The sequence below is a fragment of the Rattus rattus genome, chromosome 2 (assembly GCF_011064425.1).
Source record: "Rattus rattus isolate New Zealand chromosome 2, Rrattus_CSIRO_v1, whole genome shotgun sequence".
NCBI lineage: Eukaryota > Metazoa > Chordata > Mammalia > Rodentia > Muridae > Rattus > Rattus rattus.
Window position 1 is genome coordinate 135,621,529 of NC_046155.1, and position 12,685 is coordinate 135,634,213.

At 42.6% G+C, this 12,685-nt stretch overlaps 1 protein-coding gene across 1 annotated transcript in view; it reads left to right on the forward strand.

The window, feature by feature from the left end:
• Fam189a1 (family with sequence similarity 189 member A1) overlaps positions 1–12,685 on the forward strand; it is a 406,652-nt gene that overhangs the window by 332,133 nt on the left and 61,834 nt on the right. The window lies entirely within an intron of this gene.

Genomic DNA, 12,685 nt, shown 5'->3' on the forward strand with positions numbered 1-12,685 from the left:
GTTTGGATTAGGAGTGCCCTTCAAAAGGCTCCTGTGTTGAAGTCTTAGGGTCCAGCCTGTGCTGCTATGGGACTCTGTCAGGCCTTGCAGGAGAAAGTCAAGTCAAAGGGGTTGTTTTCTGGGGAGGGGATATTGGAACCCTGGTCATGCCATACCCCTTCCTCCTTCCCGCTTGCTTCCTGGCTCTGATGAGTACAGCCCCCTTTGCTACATCTCTTTAACGAGGTATTGTTTCACCATAATTGAGAATCACATGGCCAATCAACCAGCAAGCCAGAATGCATCTTCCTTTTGAGTTCATTATCTTTATCCTAGCAGTGAAAAATTAACAAATTTAGACTCTCTTCAGATTGTTCATTTTAAAGGCATGGATTCTTTTCTTGAGGTGTCTCCCACCAGCCCCCACTCTTGTATCTCCAACATGCTATTAAGAAAACAAAGAATGTGGCCTTTGAACACATGATTGCTTTTCCTAGACTGCATTCCTGTGTTCTGGGGTGTGAACATCAGAAATCAGAAATAGTAATCGGTTCTTATCATCCGCCTTCGTCGATGGCTTGAAACACTGTAGTAAAACCGACTCACTGACAAACATCCCGTCCACTCAGTTTTATTAATTTTACGATGAGAGTTGTGGGTGAGGGTGGGGGCTTGGAGGTGGTAAATTTCCACTCGTGAGCTTAGAAGGAGCCAGGCCAGGGCTAGCAGCATCTTTTATTATTCCAGCTCCATTGAATTCACACGAGCTAGATGAGAACACTCAAACCCCAAAGCTGAATAATCCAGTCCCCAGAGCTGACAGGCCATGATGCTGGGCAAAGCTGGCACAGACGTGGGATGGGCTGGTGGTGTACCCTACCCCAGGTGCAAAGAGATTTCCCTTCTGTGTGTCTGTGCTGACCTTTGACCAGCAACTCTCCAGGATGCTCCCGTCTGGTACCGCAACTGATCCTCACTCTGTCCTCAGTGTCCATGAGATCAGTGCCTTTAGATTCCACACCTGGGTGAGGTCATGCAGTAGGGTAAAATGTGCTCTGAGAAAAGCAGAAAGAATGAGTATGAAGGCCTTACCCCAAAAATACTCTATGTATGTGAGGCCATGAGTTGTTAAGCTACATTTAGCTCACCCCTGTATGTGTGTGTGTTTCAAAACATTATGTTATGTAGGACAAAGACATACTGTGTTATTTGTCAATTTGAAATATATAAGCGCTGGGCATAATAAAAGATGTCTTTAATTTCAATGCTCAGGAGGCAGAGGGCAGCTTGGTCTAAATAGTAAGTTCCAGGCTAGTCACTCAGGGCTACATAATGAGACCCTGTCTCCTCAAATAACAATAGGTAGGGGCTGACTGGCACTCCACTGGTGTTACAGGATATTTGAATCTGCTTCTAGTTAGGGTGTAGCTCAGCCTTTAGCACACGCCTTTAATCCCTCTGACTGGAATACAGACACACCCTGGTACCTCTAATTCCAAACTATGAAGGTAAAGTTAATTTGTAGAAGAAAGCACCCATGTTTGAAAGTGATGTCTAATTGAGTGGCAGACAAAGGGGTGAATCAGAAAAAGATTTGACAGAGTAGGATCTGCCCAACTCTTAGGAGAAGAGAGGGGAAAGGGAAGCTACTTAAGGGAGAGAGAGACAGCACAGGAAGGAGAGAGTACAGTACCGGAATACAGTAGAGTTCTTGAAGAACAGTGCAGTAGAGTTGGGAGAGGGAGTAGAGCCATTCAGAGGGGAGGAGAGTATTATAGAGACAGATTGCAGAAAGAACAAGCTAGACACAGGTAAAGACAGAAGGAGCGAGAGAATGAGAAGGAGCCAGAAGATTAGAAAAGATTTCTAAAGTTAGTTTGAGGCCAAGCAGAACAATTCAGAGGCTGAGAGAAAAGCCAGACTGAATAAGTCAGGGGGGAGAAGAGTTTGAGCTAGAGCAGCTGAATTGAACAAGCCAACCAAAGTTCAAAAAAAAAAAAAAAAAAGATGGGGTGAGCTTATTCAGCAGCAAGTCTCGGAGGCTGAAAACATTCTAGGCCTAGATTAGATCGTATGGAGGCCAGAAGCTTCCAGGACTCAGCCTAGGTTAGCAGACAGAGGCAGTAAGCTTGAGACTACAATGACTTAGGTGAATAAAGGATACTTTTACACACACTGGCATCAAGTAGAGAAGCCATGCTCTACTGGCTCTGTTCTCTTTCTCACACAGCTTAACTAAAGCTGTATTTTCCCATTTTCTCAGACTATAAATGTGTGTATATATGTACACGTCTGGGCATGTGTATGTGGGTACATGTGTCTATATATGTGGATTGTCCTTCGGGCTCGGCTTCCTCAGCTTCCCCACACATAGAAGTGTGGTCAGCCTGAGAGTCGGGGAACAGTGGGACTCACAGGTGGCAGTGAGTACAGAGGAGAATGAGTCCTCAGGAGGCATCTTTAGTGAGATAGCTCATCCTAATGTGGTGAGGAGGGCTATTTAAACCTTTGCGGGGAGCTATTGGGTAATTATACATCATGGGTCCGGCCCAGAGTAGTGGGAATGCCTCATTTGCATAAGGAGAAATTCCATGAGCTGATGGACATACATGCCCTTATAAGGAGAGAGGAAGTTTAACCTGGCCGTGGGGCTAGGTGACCTCCTCTGGTGGGCTGCCTGTGCCAGGTCATACAGGCCCAGGTGGCAGAGGACAATCAGACTCCTGCCAATCAGGGTGAGATTTCCAGGGTTTGGATACTTTGACCCCCACTCTTGCTCTGGGCCTGCTCCCCACCCCCCTCCTCCCAACCCCAAACCAGAACTCCCAGTCCCACAGTAGAGGCTTGAGGTTGACACTAGGCTGTCTTTCTTCATTGCTCATCCTCTTGTTTTTGTTTGGATAGAGTCTCTCACAGAGCTCAACCATTGCCAACTGACTGGAGTAACCGATCAACAAGATCCATGGATCTGCCTGGCCCTGTTCCCCAGAACTGGCCTTAAAAATGTGTGCTGCCGTACCTGGCTTTTGTAGGAGTGCTGTGAGTCCAAACTCAGGTCCTCTTGCTTGCCTGAGTAACTGCAGGTTTCACGCAGGATTATCTCCTATCACACCTTCTGGTTTGAGTATTAGATAGCTCCATGTTTACAGAGTCCGCACTCTATCTGTGAAGTCTAGGATCTGCGACACATTTGGAGCATAAGTGTGGGAGCCAGCTTTCTATTGTAACAAAATGCTCGTGAGGATCAATTTATAAAAAACTTAGCTTGGCTCACAGTTCTAGAGACGCCCTCTCATGATTGCTCGTCCCTTTAAGACTGTAATGAGGCAGCAATATTAAAATAATAAGATCTAGCATTCATTCGTGTTCAGCCAACAGGTTGAGGAGGAATCCTATAGAAGAGGAGGAAAGAGTTTGCAGGGTTTTTATACAGATAATCATACCGTCTGAAAATAAAGACACTTTGACTTCTTCCTTCCTACTTATATTCCTTTATCTCCTTTCTGTCATCTTACCGACCCTGGTAGCACTTTAAGTACTATATTGAATAAGTGTGGAAACAGGAGAGCCATTTCCTTGATCCTAATTTTCATGGGACTGCTTTGAGCTTTCCCCACAGGGTGTAATTTGTCTGTAGGCTCGACATACGAAGCCCTTACTGTATTGAGATGTGTTCGTCTCTTCGTAGCCTCATCATAAATGTATGTTGTTGTTTGTCAAGAGCCTTTTCTGTGTCTGTTGAGATTATAATGTAATTTCTATGCTTGAGTCCCTTCGTGTGATATATTACATGTATTGATTTGAATATATCCCTGAACCTCTGGGATAAGGCCAATTTGGTCATGGTAAATGATCTTTATGGTGTGCTCTTGAATTTGGTTTACAAGTATTTTATTGAGAATCTTCGCATCTGCGTCCAGTGTGGAGACTGACCTGTAATTTTCTTCCGATTGCTTTTTTAAATCTGATCTTGGTATCTGGAGAATTCTAGCTCTATAAAGAGGCGGGGTGTGTTCTTTTCTTGTCGACTTTATGGACTAGTTTGCAAATTATTGATATTAGTTTTGTTTCAGGGGTCTCCTAGAACTCAGCAGGGAATCCATCTGGGCCCACGTCTTGGTTTCAGTTGGGAGACTGTTGTTTTAATCGATGCTTCAGTGGGATTGTTGGTTCTGGGTTTCTTTAAATAATTTATTTCATCTTCATTTAATTTTGTTAGGTGATAGGTATGCAGACACTCATCCCTTTCTTTTAGATCATCCAAGATAGTGGAATATGAGTTAGCCATGCTAGTTCAGTAGTTAGGTGGATGAAGAATAAGAAAATACCCAACAGTACAAAACCACAAGCTGAGTGGAATTGAATCCATACCTTTCAGTACTAACTCTGATTATTAACAGTCACAGTTTCCCACTGGAAAGACACAGGCTATCAGATTCAGTTATAAAATGGGATCCATGTAGTGTTACATGTAAGAGACCTCAACATCAGAGACTCATGCAGCTTTAGGTTGACGATGTGGAAAAGTCATTCCAAGCCAGTGTTTCTAGGAAGCATAGCACTGTTCTGACAAAATGTACTTCAGACCAGAAGTAGTCAGAAGAAAGGTCACACTAATCAGAACAAATTATCAAGAAGACATTATAGCTTTCAGCATGTACATAACAGACACGAGCATGCCCGGTTTACAGAGGAAATGATATTAGTGGTGAAGACATTAACTACAGCACAGTAACCATGGGTCTTGGAAGGCTAGCTGAGGACATGTGGGTGCCTTATAAACCTGTCCTCTCCTATAAATGGACAGCTGGAATCCCTGTGGTACACAGCTGGAATCCTCGTGATACATGCCCTGAATCCATGTGGGACACAACCTGAATCCCCTTCCATCTAGTAAAGCTCTCAAGTCCTGGAAAGTCCAGACTGCTGTGTGGTTCATAGGATTCCTGTTGACTGAGTAAACACCATGTGTCAGGTGTGCGTGCCATGGGTGCTTACGTGGCCCTAAAAGGTCTCCTCTGGTTTAGCACTAATCAACCCAGAGTAAGAAACTACAAGGATCATGCCACATGGTTGCTTTTCTCTTCTTTCCTTGTGATTATATCAGTTCCAGTCAAGTCCCACTGTCAAGTTTGTGTTACCTTATAACCTTGGGCAAGGAGGTCATAATTCATAATCACAGCAGCGGGACTTGGGAACCTGTCTGTAACTGTCTAAAGCTCCTGGACTGTTCTGTTGTTTGATTTAGTTTGTCGTATGAGTTCACCTCAGGCTCTCCTTGAACTCACAACCCTTCTATCTCTTGTCTCTGCTTACCCAGTTCTGGAATTGTAAGTGCCTACCACCACACCTGCCTCAAAATGTGTGTGTGTGTGTGTGTGTGTGTGTGTGTGTGTGTGTGTGTGTGTGTGTGTGTGTGTATAAAATTTATGTGTATGTGTGTTTTGCCTGCATGTATATTTGTGTACCATATGTATGTCTGGTGCCCACAGAGGTCAGAAGAAGGTGTCAAATCCCTTGGAACTGAAGTTACAGGCTGTGGTTAGCTCCAGTTGGGCGTTGGAAACTGAACACGACGTCCTCTAGAAGAATAGCTAGTACTTTGCAACCTCTGAGCCATCTCGCCAGTTCCCAAGTTCATGTTTTTAAAAACAATTTACCTTATCTGTGAGCTCTATCTGCCGACTCAATCAACTGCCTTTAAACTGCAGTGGGCATTATAAAGTCACCTAGAGTTGACCGATAGCACACAGGAAGGGTGCACAGGTTGTGTACAGACACAATAGCAGAGGATCTTTTCAGGAATGTATGTGTCCTGCAACAAAGGTCCAGTAGACAGTGGGGGGTGACTGCCATTTACTCAACCATCTCATGATTGCTAAGAAATTATAAATCTTATTTTCCTTTCTGTGCTCAGCATTGACCCTGAAGCAGCTCGGGCAAAAGGCAAGACTGTTTCTGCAGTGGAGGATAGTCCCAGGAATAGGAGGGTGGGAGACTGGCTTAGCTGGAAAGCCTGCATTTTCCCTCCAAAGAACCCTCCAGTGGCCCCAGGGAAGAGACTTCCAAATAAATCTTTTCCATCAGTTGTTTCTCTGACTTTGTGATTAATTCTAAGAAGAATTCGGGAAACCTCGTGATTAGTTCCCTGACCTTGACACCTAGATGTGCAGGCAGCTGACAGATTTATTTCAAGAGTGCCCCTTGGCGTTGGGGTCAGTGGAAAAGACACAGCAGAGATTTGCAAACGAAACCACAGTAATTCTCTGTGAATCTCTTTGGAGCATTTAAAAGCTAACCTGCCCCCTTATTTATGGTCCATCAGCCTGTCTGGGAGGATAAAGGGCTTGCACAACGAAAAGAGGGATGCTACACCCCCTGCCACTCTCTGACAGAAGCACAAAGGAGCTAGATGAGTGACCTTTGCATGCTTCCAAAAGGACAGTGTTGGGGGAAGGCTGAGCTAGGAGCCACGTTACCAGCCTAGGGGAGGCAAAGCAGGACAGAGGGGACAGAGGTCAATGAGAGTGAACTGGCGAATCACAGAGGGCATGCTAAAGTCACAACTTCAAAGTTCTTTACTTTATGTCGGTTGAAAGCGTACCCACCCTGTGTTTTCCTTCCTCCATTCAATGGATCACAGAAGGCAGTGACCTGGGTGACTTTTTCAATTATGCCCAGCCGGAGGCTAATGTGAGCATTCTGGGCAGCCTGAGGTAGGTGAGGCTAAGTCGTGCTGTTCAGTAGGTTCCACAGAAATCCATCTGTTGAACCACCCTTTCCCAAGGGTTGCCTAAGACCACTGGGAATATCAAATATTTGCATTATGATTCATGACAGTAGCAAAATTACGGTTACAAAGTAGCAACAAAAATAATTTTATGGAGGGGGTAAACAACATGAGGAACTGTATCAAAGAGTCACAGCATTAGGAAGCTGAGAAACACTTATTAGTGTAACACAATAATTCACAACGTAAAATCAACACTGCATTGGATTCCCCCATAGACTTATAATGTATTTAATTAATTTTAGTTGAAAATATAGAGACACCGAGGAGTAGCCATATAATGTATATAATTAATTTTAGTTGAAAATATAGAGACACCGAGGAGTAGCCAACTTAATTCAAAGCAATCAACAGACATCTAGCAAAAAGGTTGAAGACACTTATGGCCAAGATCTCGAATGCAAAGATCACCTCCAGGCCCTGTGGACATCAAACAGATTGGATAATCAGGTGGTGACGTGGGACTATGTACAAGTCTCAGAAGTTACATTCAGATCTTCAACCTCCTTTTTAAAAATGCAGGCTACCATAACGTAGGGAATAGGAAATAAATCTAGTGAGGGAATGAAATTCATAATTTCACAGCTGCCCAGAACATAATGCCCAAAGCCAGAGGTTTCACCAGAGAATACAGCAAGTATTGTCATTTCTACACACTGTGGAAATAGAAAAGAAAGTTACGCTTAATTGATTTAATGAAACTGCAATCATTTTACCAAAAGCAGACACAGAAAATACAAAAAAAAAAGCCCCAGAGATTACTCAGTAATAGATGTGCAAAAGTCCTTGAAAATGGCACAGAGAAATACATATTCATGTTTATAAATCATACACATCATTACAAGGCCAATCAATTTAATCCACTCTTTTAACAGGACAAAGAAGAAACACAACACGGTTGTATTAGCTGATGCAGAGAGGACATTTGGCAAAATTGAACATCTTGTGATTTAAAAAAAAATAACTTATCAGAAAATATTATATGAAAAAAATCTATTCTCCATGAAAACTGGAATCCAAACTCCCTGATCTAATCTTTAGAATTGGGAAGCATCTGTGACTATTTTTGAATAATTTTATTTCATGAAATGACAATTGCGCTTAATCTAGCTGCAGCTTAGGGTACAATGTAACAACTATGTTAGCATTTTTTTCCCATTGCATAATATCTAAACTAAAGAAAATGAACTCATATTTTTGTTTTTTAATATTTTTAATTATTTTATTTGTTTATATCCCAAATGTTGCCCCCCTTCCAGGTGCTCCCTCCTAGAGTTCTTCACCCCATTCCCTATCCCCTTGGCCTCTGAGAGGGTGCTCCCCTACCCCTGGGCATCACCCTTTCCTGGGTCATCAAGTCTCTACAGGATTAGGCACATCCTCTCCCACTGAGGCTAGATAAGTCAGTCCTCTGCTATTTATGTGCAGGGGTACGGGTGGGGGCAACTTGGACCAGCCTGCGTAAGCTCTTTGGTTGGTGTCTTAGTCTCTGGGATCTCCCAGGGGTCCAGATTAGTTGACACTATTGGTCTTTCTATGGGGTTGCAATCCCTTCAGCTCCTTTAATCCTTCCCCTAACTCTTCTGTGAACTTGTATTTAAAATATATATATATATATATATATATATATATATAACTATCAAAAAAATTAGCTTGGGAAAATAGACAACAGTAATGTCCTCAAGCTAGAAAAGTGAGTGTAAAATCCTATAATCAACACAGTTGATGTGAGAGATTGAAAACTTTTCTCCCAAAATCAAGAACAAAGCAAGCATGCTTATTCTCATAGGGCTTACCCAACATAGACACAGTGGCGGACATTCAAGCCAATGTAGCCAGACAAGAACATAAAATAAGAGACATACAAATTGCAAAGGAAAACGTTAAATCAATTCAACTTATAGGATATTGGTATAGATGTATAAAAAATCACAATGAAAAAATTTAAAAGACAGAAAACAATACTAATAGCTAACACCAACAAAGAACTAATCAGTGGGTTTGGAATGGTTATAGGACACATAGAAACACACAATTTGATCGATTACTCTACTTAGAAAGGAGAGTATAGGCATAAAATTTTCACAACTTACTTTAATAAGCATTCAGCCTCCCCTCTAGTCTGCCACCCCCCAGAGGTAGTAGAAAACAAAAATTATTAGGACACAGGGGAAGGGGACCTGTTTAGAAATAGTTCTTGAGGGTGAGTCCAATCTTTATCATCGGGATATCAGCAGTTCAGTCCCATAGCAAACACCACAGATGAACCAGCAGCTGCAGTCCAGTCCACTTGGCCGTCACCATACATGATCCAGCAAGGGAGGTTCAATTCAGAAGACACCGTAAGGCGCACCCACTGGCTGGAGGCCCTGGAAGCATGGCAGGAAGCCGCAGGAACCTCAGAAGTTCTGTGGCAAGTTTCTCTCTATGACCACAACCCACAAGGGAAGCTCAAAACTGCAATGAAAGGCAAACAAATAACTTGTATGTTGTTGGCGAAGAGTAGTGAGGCAGAGCAGAGCAAGCCAATGCCTGAGCTCCCACTGTCTGTGGGGTTTACATCCCTTCTGAACACCATGCGTCCCTTCATGTGTTTGCTACAGCAAAACACTGCTTCGCCTGTGTCTGCTTTATTTAGTAAAGCATCATTTTGCCCATGTGCCCCAGCAAAACGTCGTTTGATGTAACTGACTTCCCAAAGAAACCAGAATTTCCTTTTTACTTCAGGAGACCTTGAAATAGCACTTATCGTTACTCAAAAATACATATAAATCTAACAAAGTATATATCAGACTCATCCACTAAAAAAGTGGGGCTATGTACTCTCTTCTTGCATTTGATCGTAAAAACAATATCTGTTCTTCCCAAATGGATGTGTAGGTTTATTTGATTGTTACCAAAATCCCAGAAAAAAAGTTTTATAGACATTGACAATCATATTCTAAAGTAGAGATGGAAAGAAGAAATTTTGAAGAGAATAAAATGGGAAAACAATTACCTATTCAATTTCTACATTATTGCTGTAGAAATCAAAAGTGTGTATCGTGGAGACAGATAGATAGACAGACAGGCCAGTGGGATAAGACAGAGAAGCCAGAAATGGGTTCACACAGATACAGCGTGCTAAGTTCTGACAAAGCAACAAAGAAAAGAAGGTCTTGCCACAGTCATTAGATCAGTTGGACAAAATCTAGGCAAAATCAGCCTCAACCAAAGTTTTATAACTAAATAAAAAATCAACTGAAAAATTCTGGTGAATCAAAAAATGATAAAAAATTTTTAAGAGAAAATTAGTAGAGAATCATCAGAATCTAGGACTGAGCAAGAAGTTCTTACATTAGTGATTGGAATTGCAAGAGTAAAAAATTTAGACCAAAACTGGAAAGTTTTGCTCTATAAACAATTGTCTTAGATGACGAAGAGAAGATGTATAACATGAGACACTATAGAATTTGCAAGCCACACGTTTAAAAGAACCATGCACTTGAGTACGCTGGTTCTTGGGTTCTGAAGTTATAATTGTTTTATTTTGCTGTGTTTAGTGTCTATGTTCCTGCTTCTAATTCTCCTCAGTTGCTCCAAAAGGACTGAAGATCTGTCAGTGCTACAGTGGCTTTGGCAAGTTTTGTTTTCCATTTTCAGAATATTTTCCAGAGCCTCCTTACTTGCTTGGTCACACAGGTGGTCTGTTTGTTCTTTTCTCATGGCCTTAGACTTTCCTTTATTTCTTATCTGTGTACCTCCTCCTCTTTCTCCTCCCCCCCCCTCCTCCTTCTTCCTCATCCCTCTCCCCTTTCCCCTCACTACTACTTCCTCCTCCTCTACCACCTTCTCCTTTTCCGTCACTAGCTTTCTCTTCTTCCTCTTCCTTCTCCTCATCTCCCTCTTCCTTCTCCTCCTCCTCCTGGCCTAGTCTCTCATTTTAGTGAGGTTCTCCTTTCATTACTTTTCATTCCAAAATTAAAAGGCCAGGATGTGATATTTAAGGATGCTGGTGCTGTTCTGATGCTGTGTAAATTTTTTCTGCATTGTCTACTATAAAGATTCCCTAGAGTCCAAATAGCTCCATTCATAGGTATATCATTTTCAAATGGAATGCCATATATTTGTCCTGGGACACAATTACAGAGTACTCTTAACTACCAAGCATTGACAACAACTGAAATATCCATCAGTAGATTGGGCATTAAAAAATAGAGTATATTCATGCTATATAATATGATGCCCCAAACATCCCTCAACTGCATCTAAATATAGTAACACTCTTGAAGTGCATAAAGCTAGGAAAACACGTGAAATTAATCAGAATGTCAATGGTAAAAATATATAGGTAAAAGCACACGAGTGATCCCCAAAGCAGGGAAGGATGTGGTGAGCTTCCTGGGCAGTGGAGAGAAGGAAGTCCGTGTGTACCTTGAACGTGCGTGTGTCTGTGCGTGTGCGTGTGCGTGTACTTGTGCTTTCTCAGGATAAATGATAAAGAACGTGGGGAAGGATGAAAACCTCCCTAAGTCCTAAAATGTGATGCTGTTTTTCCATACATACAGCCCACTGACAAGAGTGTGAGAGCCCAGTATCACCTAGGGAGCGTTGGGGAAGATGCAGATGAGCTTGAATGCTTATGCCCTTGTTGGTAGAAGCTTCATTTGGATAATGAAAACCATCAGGGTTTTCATAATAATGTCACGTATACACGTATCAATGGGCAAACAAGATACACATCTATACTCCATGAAGCCCCTGCTGAGCCCGGACCAAGGCCCTTCAGTTCCCCCTGGGCTTAGCCCTGTCTCTTTCTGAAGGTCATTAGTTCTAGAAGGAGTTGGGGTACAGAGTCACAAAGCCTGGGAAGGTAGAGCCCCAGAGCTCCTATCCCATCCCTTCTACCCACTTCGGCTGGTGAAAGCCAGTCACAAAGCCCTCTACCCCCTGTCCTGAGGGGGCACCGAGATGAATCTGAAACTGTTCTCCTGTGGGTTGGTGTAGAGAAGCTGGGAACACATGCTAGCAAAAGCCGCAAGGAGAAAGCCCTTCTGATAAACAGAAGCCCAGGTCTGAAGCATGCTGCGTGGGTCATAAGAACTCAGGGAAAGACCTTGGTGTAGATGTTGCCTTGAGACATAGCTCAAGTGGGTCAAATGGAAAGGTAACAAGGCATCTGGGGACCTGAGCTCCTTCCCTGCAGGGGACGAGTCTTGTAGGGACAGCCATCCTGTGATGAACACGCCTTAGCTCTGTGGATGTGGCCCGACCCCACACCCAGTGATAAGGAATGACAGGCATGATCTATAGAAGTCTGTGGCACCATCCTCTGCAGTACATCATACAATGAAAAGTCATTCGTTACAGTTACTTTTGGCTAATACTTGTCTGGGAAAAAAACACAGGCAGTGAGTCCGCTGGTGTGAAACATCCGTCAGGATTTGGAGGTGAGGTACCTGCTAGTCTAAGGAAAAGAATGTGTTTCATGTTATATCAGTTTTGAATAAAATCCCACAGATTTAAGTGAATGTCTTCTGGTTAGGCATTTTATATCCAAGCTTTTTTCTCTCTCTCTCTCTCTCTCTCTCTCTCTCTCTCTCTCTCTCTCTCTCTCTCTTTCTTTCTTTCTTTTGTCCCTGTTCCTCTCAGGCACTGGTAAATCTGTTCTTTTCCCTGTTGCTGAAAATCTAATTTTTTTTCTTACTTTGCCATTGTTTTTCTAAGTTCTTAGAATGCATCTGTCTCCTTCTGTGGCCCTTAGTTTTCCAAGCCATTTTAACTCATAGACATAGACATAGACATAGACATAGACATAGACATAGACATAGACATAGACATAGACATAGACATAGACATAGACATAGACATAGACATAGACATAGACATCATAGGCATAGACAAGGACATACGTATGTTACAGATACATGCTACCTT